General features: G+C 44.6%; 1 pseudogene; it reads right to left on the bottom strand.

Annotated features, from left to right (window-relative positions):
- Positions 1 to 1,057: 1,057 nt before the first annotated feature.
- Positions 1,058 to 4,551, bottom strand: LOC118922967 (uncharacterized protein C2orf78-like; annotated as a pseudogene).
- Positions 4,552 to 7,072: the final 2,521 nt, after the last annotated feature.

Here is a 7,072-nt window from a genome sequence, read left to right as displayed (position 1 = left end):
CTCTGAAAGCCAGGTTGGCCGCCTAAGGGCGCCTGAAATACCAAGGACTTCAGAGGTATGTAGGCCTCGCCTTGAGGCCTTGTCCCTCCCCATTGACTGTGACCTCAGTCCACTGCTGAACCTCACTGGTGAAGTGTCACGGTGCTTCGGGCCTTGCATGTCACAGTACTGCACTCCTGGACCCGGTGCACGGGTGTTGAGTAAAATGGTGATTTGAATCCAAGGCCCTTCTCTGGGTGGGCTTCCTGCTGCAGCAGTGCAGTGGGCTCAGCCCCTGTTACCAACTGTCTCAGGACAGCTCTGAGCCCCTGCCATTCATCTGGCAGAGTCCCCTCTGCTTTGTATTTACCTCCCCCAGCCATAATCATACATGGGTTAGGAGCCCAAAGTTTTGGAGTTGTGTCCTGTATGCCTTGTTTTCTAGACTACTTCCCTGGTGGCCATGAGGCATGATGTCAGCCCTCATGAGAGACTCTTAACATTTCTTCTGGTCAACCTAGACACATCTCCTGCCATCTTCAACTATTCAGAGGTCAACCCTGACCTTTATCCCTGACATGCTTCTTACTTCTGCAATTTCCTGCACGCCAGCTCTTGTTTATAAACCTGTAACATCTCTCCCCCTTTGGCCTTCCTGACCCTGGGCCAAGTCCCTTCCTCTCTCCCCAGTTCTTATCCCTTTTCCGTGATCTTTCCATCCACCTTCCAGCTCATTCTCATACAGTCTTTCATCCCTACTCCCACCAGAGTAAAACCACAGTTGAAAGCATCTCAAAACTCAAAAGGCTTCTTTATTATTCATCTATTAATTCTATTACATTTATTGTTTTAAAATCTATCAGAATAAATAGAGAAACTTATACCTATCTATCTACATCTGAAAACATATCTATGTACGTGTGGAAACTGATATCTGTCTATGTGTAGAAACTTATATCTATGTCTGGAAACATATCTATCTCTGTACTTGTGGAAACATATCTTATCTATGTGTGGAAACTTATGACTATCTTTCTACAGCCGGTATCCAAAGTGGCACCAACAATCCTGTCAGCTTTTATATTGCAGAGCTGTAGCAGTCAGCAATTTCCATTTCCTTTTCCCTCTCAATAAAAATCTGTACTTTTCCCAAAGTGGTGTATTTGGCAGCATTTTCTCATTCTTGTTGAGCCTGCCTCTGCATAGCCTCGTGCTCTGGTGTCTGCTCTTCTGTGATGGGCTCGGACAGTACTGGCTCTCAGGAATACTGGGTTTCCTCCATGGACGTGGTTGGAAGCAGAATTCCTGGGGTGGAAGCTGGGTTTGAGGCTTTGGTGGAGACTAGTGCTGGGGCACAGCAGTGGGAATGGGCTCCTGCTGGAGAGAAGTGCAAGATGATGTTTTCTGGGTACAGGTCTAGAAGCAGTGGATGGGGGACGCTAGTCTGGGTAGAGTTGACCAGGCCTGGATGGGTTGAGTTGGCCTAGACTGGATGAGATTGGCAGGCAGGTCATTTCCAAGATGGAGGAGCTCACCAGGATGCACTGACTGCAGTAGGTTGAGCAGCGTCAGTAGTACCAGGCCGGGTACAGGAAGCCAAAGCTGTCCGGTGTGAAGCCAGAGACGGTGGCCTCCAAGGAGCTCAATGAATTGGAGTCCTCTCCTCAGCCAGAAAAAGCGAAAGCACCGACTTGAACTTGCCAGGATGTGGTCGTTCATCCTGGTATGGAAATAGACACTCTTTTGTGACACTGCCCTCGGGTTTCTGGGCTTTGACAGGAGTTTTCTCAGGACTTTTAGCCTCACATAGAGTATTCAGCCATGGTTTGGGGTTAGCAGGGGGCATTTGGAGAGCCTATAATTTCCCCAGTTACAGGAAGAAGAGAATCCAGGTTTCCTGTCAGTCTCCTTCCCCAGTGTATGAAAACGCTGCACAGACTCCAGCATGTGCATTCCTAGGCTGCTTCCAGGTTTTTTGAAGTTCTCTTGGCTGAGCTCAGGTTGATTTTTCTTGCACTTTGTCATGGTAATGGTTGGCTTTTTTTCTGCCATGACCTTACTCCCGGACTGCTTACCCTCTGCAGCTTCCTTGCAATTGCTTTTTCTGGTTCCATTGGTCTTTTCCTGTTCTAGACTCCTGGTTTTGCTCATCCTGCTCAATGCAGCTTTTGGAGATTTCTGGTTAGAATGCTTGGATGTGGTCACAGCAGCCTTGTCACCATCCGCAACACTGCAAATACTCACATCTCCCCCTAACAGACTGTCCACATTCTTTGGCTAGATTTTGGCCTTGGAAGCACCACTGAGAGGCTCAGAGACTTTATGTTTGTTCTTCCTGGCTTGATCAGAGGACCCCTTTTTCCTACATGACCTTTCCCACATGTGGTTTAACTCAATGACTCTGGTACATTTGGCTTTGACCACCTCAGGAACTTTGGGCTGATCAAGGTCTTTGAAGGCACTGCAGAGCTGAAGATGGTGACTGTCCCCCACCAGGGCAGCAAGGTTTGCAGAACAGCCACTCGATTCAGTCTCATGTCCAAGTGTCCCTTGGTCCTCAAGGCTCAGGCTGTTCTTTTCCAGTGAGTGTTTTCAGGACCAGGCTGATTCTCTTGGCCAAGGGGGTCAAAGCATTCGAGGATCTGGTGAATATCAGGGATTTGTAAAGGGAGGAGTGTATCATCTTGGTTTTCTATTGGGATCTGGGAGGCATCCAGAGGCTTTGAAAACTTGGTTTTAATACCCTCCAAATTGTTATTCTCTGTTCATTCTGCATTTTTATGTGGAGGCAGTGCTAAGAGATTACTGGAACTCTGAATTGAAGTTGTTAGTGAAATGCCCCCAGCCTCAGGTGGTGGGTTACTCTCAAGTGTCTGGATACTTTTGCTGCTGCACGAATTGGCAAATTCTGGAGTTTGTGGCAGACAAAATGTCTGGCTAGAAGGCTGCAAACCCAGGGAAGTCTCCTTCCCCAGGGAAGTCTCCATCACTACAAAGGAACAAGGAAAAAGTCACTCTTTGGTAAGTGAGGTGTATGTAGACACAACACAGCAATCATGCACTGTTCACCATGGACAGCACTTTTCTCCTAGTTTGTGGGAATCATGGGCAGCATGTGCAAGGAGATAGAGGAGGCAACTGTTCCAGTGCTTACTGGGCATCACTGGATGTCACTGTTGCTTGGTTTCCTTTGTACTTTGTAGTGTTTTTGTAAATCAAATAAAATGTAGAAATGATTTTTAAAATATGAAATGTTTCACAAAACCTAGCAGTCTTATATGGAGTCTTTAATCCTCTCCACTTTCCTGAGAAGTTAAGAACAGCTCATGGCATAGACTATGAGAGAGAATGGAGCTCTTCCTGATGAAATATATAAGCAAGGACAGATTCCTAGCCTGCTTGCTTTGGACAAGATCCCAGAACACAAGTTCTTAAATCCTGGTGTCAATTAAGGAAGTGAGGGAAAGTTAAACTGCTACAAGCACAATAAGTGAAAGGCCTTCCAAAAATCAGGAATAGATTTTTAAAAAATGGAGTGCCTTATGTGAGAGAATACAGGGGGACTGATTGGCTAGGGCCGTGAACGGCATCATATCCCTTGATACACGCTTGGGTTTTATGTGCATGTGGCAAAGATGGCCATTACAGTGTCCTACCTTCCCACCTCTATTAGGTCTGAAAATGAAGACCACTGAGTGAGGGTGGTGGTTATTAAAGTCTCGGGACTTAAACTCTACCTATCTGTGGACTGACTCCTTTCCAGCTGCAGATGTGACCTTTCTTTTGAATGCTGACCTTCTTCTTCCCCCTACTTGCTGTTTGCACTCACCTTGAGAATGTGGCTGTGTGATGGGTGGAGCAGATGCAGAGTAGTAGATCCCAGATGTGGAGACTGGCAGTGGGGTATCTGCGGGCTGATCTCCTTTAGCACCATCACCATTCCTGGTTGAGGGGCAGAGGCCCTTCTTCCTGTATATGACACAGAGCTATTAGATTGCAGGCAGGGGCCCACTTCTCCAGATAGCAGAGGCCCCAGTGTGCCTTGATGATAATAATATTCCTGGCTCCCTTGCTGGTAAAGAAGTGACAGGCTGTGTCCCTGATTTGGAATCTGAGGTGGTGGTCCATGAACAAGGCTGGCAGAAAGTGAATGACGCAGAGGGACCATGTTACTGGCATCTGAAGTCTTATCATATTGGGCTGCCATAGACATGGCTGTGTTCTGGTCAGTGACAGTCACAGTGAAGTCTCCAAGGGAAGAGGACTTCTTTCAGTGCTTCCTGTCATGTCCCACTCAAAACCACATGGGTAGGAAGCAGTTGAAGTGGAGATCTGGCTGTGGCCTGTAACTCCACACAATACAGCTGTGCTAGAATGTTGGTAAAGGTAGGCACTACCCATGAGTGACTGGAAGGAGTTTCCAGAGGCTGATGGCAGCAGCCACGTGAAACTGGCAGTGGGAGCAGAGACTCTGGACAAGTTGTAGACACTTCCTGTTAAGGAAGAAGCCACATGGCTCACCACGGCAAGAGACAGCTGCAGAGAATTTGGAGTTCCCAGTAAAAATGGATTTTGGAAATTTTATGTAGGGAAAAAAACTGTGAGGCTGAAAATTCCCTGTTGGAGAGGTCACATTACCTTAACGCTGCTGCTATCAGGAAGACTGTAATACCAACTCACTAGAGGTAGCAAGAAGCAGTCCGTTTCTGACAGCTCTCAGTGCCAGAACAGTCTGGTATCCTTCGGCGCTCACTGCCTGTGCTCCCAGCTTGGGCAGGTGTGCAGAAAGCCCAGGATAGGGGTTCCTAATGGTTCTCTAGGCTAGAAGCAAGCTTCTCCCTGCTCTTCTTCCCTGGGAGCCTGCATTAGTGTCTTGCCCTGTGCTATTTCCTAACATTGAAGCATTTTAGAACTGGGAGGCCCCCAAGAACTTGAGACACTCTTGGTTTACAAGTGAGAAACTGAGGCTTAGGTCAGATGGGCTTGTTCAAGTTCTCCCCTTCTGGTAGTGGCATTACCCGGTGACAGAACCCTAAGTATCCTGACATCTGTGCCAGGACGCTGCTCTGAGCATTACAGTTCCATAAACCAGGAGAAATGGGGCTTTCCATGTGCTTTTTTTCCTCCATTGGCAAATAGCACAGCTGCTCCCATTGTAATCCTCAGTGTCTCACTTTGCTTGTGCAGTTCAAATGCTCTTACCCAGAGTTCACGTATAAGCTTAGTCCGGTTGGTAAATTGAAGGGTCCATTCTTACCATCTTCAAGCCAGGTTTCTAATCCTCCCTCAAAATGACTACCAGAGACTGAGTTTCTCAGAAGTGCTTTTTTTTTTTTTTTTTTTTTTAATAATTATTTTTTATTGAAGGGTAGTTGACACACAGTATTACATTACATGAGTTTCAAGTGTACAACACAGTGGTAGAACATTTATATACATAATTCTAGGTTCCAGCTATCACCCTACCAGGCTGTTACAATATCTTGACTATATTCCTTATGCTATACATTACCTCCCGGTTACTAATTTATTTTACCATTGGAAGTCTGTCCTTCTTTTTTTTTTTTTTTTTTTTTTTTTTTTTTTTTTTTTGTGAGGGCATCTCTCATATTTATTGATCAAATGGTTGTTAACAACAATAAAATTCTGTATAGGGGAGTCAATGCTCAATGCACAATCATTAATCCATCCCAAGCCTAATTTTCGTCAGTCTCCAATCTTCTGAGGCATAACAAACAAGTTCTTACATGGAGAACAAATTCTTACATAGTGAATAAGTTACATAGTGAACAGTACAAGGGCAGTCATCACAGAAACTTTCGGTTTTGCTCATGCATTATGAACTATAAACAGTCAGTTCAAATATGAATACTCATTTGATTTTTATACTTAATTTATATGTGGATACCACATTTCTCTCTTTATTATTATTATTTTTAATAAAATGCTGAAGTGGTAGGTAGATACAAGATAAAGGTAGAAAATATAGTTTAGTGTTGTAAGAGAGCAAATGTAGATGATCAGGTGTGTGCCTGTAGACTATGTGTTAATCCAAGCTAGACCAGGGCAATAAAACATCCACGTATGCAGAAGATTTCTCTCAGAACGGGGGGGTGAGGTTCTAAGCCTCACCTCTGTTGATCCCCAATTTCTCACCTGATGGCCCCCCTGCGACTGTGCCTGTCTTAGGTTGTTCCTCCCTTGAGGAATCTTACCCGTCTCTGGCTAACCAGTCATCTTCCGGGGCCATACAGGGAAATGTGAAGTTGGTAAGTGAGAGAGAAGCCTTATTGTTTGAAAAAGTTAGCTTTTTACTTCTTTGCATATTTATGCCCTGTGGCTTCTATGCCCAGCATTTGTCTTGAGGTATCTTTACCACTTGGAAGAATTATGATACTCGGTAAATTTGATATGAGGCACGAATTCTATTTAAGGGTTGTAATTAGGAAGGAAGAAGAAAAGCTATAGAAGTAGCAGGCGGAAGAAAACATGGGAAGATTGATTATTTCTTTGATATATCTTCTTGTAGAGTAACTTCAGCATGTATAGGTTTTAAGCTACTACTTAAATTGCACACACACCTTAACATAATAGGAGTATAGTTACATAACCAAAGCATATCTGTAATTACCAGCCATCTGCAGTGAAACCAAGAAAACCAGTTAGGCACCTTAGGCATTTGTGAAAACTTATCTATGATATGGTGGATATTGTCCAAATGAACTTGAACAGTCTGAGAGAAATCAGACAAATTAAAACAACCCATTCCTGGGGACTGTTCACATGCCATATGTTCTTTTAACAATAAATAGTTTGTAGTTGTAAGACTTTGGAGCGCTACAATTTGCACTTCTCCAAATTCTTGGTTGAGTTCCAACAGTATAGATCCAGTCCAATTTTGTTGTTTTACTGTATGCACAGGCCAGCTTAGATATCTCCTTCCTCATTCCCATGGCAGGTCCAGGAACTGGTGGGATGAGTGCATCTACAGCTGTAGCAGTGCGTGGATCTTTGTTGGGGTTTTTTGATGATCATCTTCTGGCATGAGTCTTCCAGAGGGTGCAGATGTTGGAAGTTCTTTTTCATATCGTAT

The sequence above is a fragment of the Manis pentadactyla genome, chromosome 12, assembly GCF_030020395.1.
Source record: "Manis pentadactyla isolate mManPen7 chromosome 12, mManPen7.hap1, whole genome shotgun sequence".
Classification (NCBI taxonomy): domain Eukaryota; kingdom Metazoa; phylum Chordata; class Mammalia; order Pholidota; family Manidae; genus Manis; species Manis pentadactyla.
This window is presented reverse-complemented; position numbering and strand designations above follow the sequence as displayed.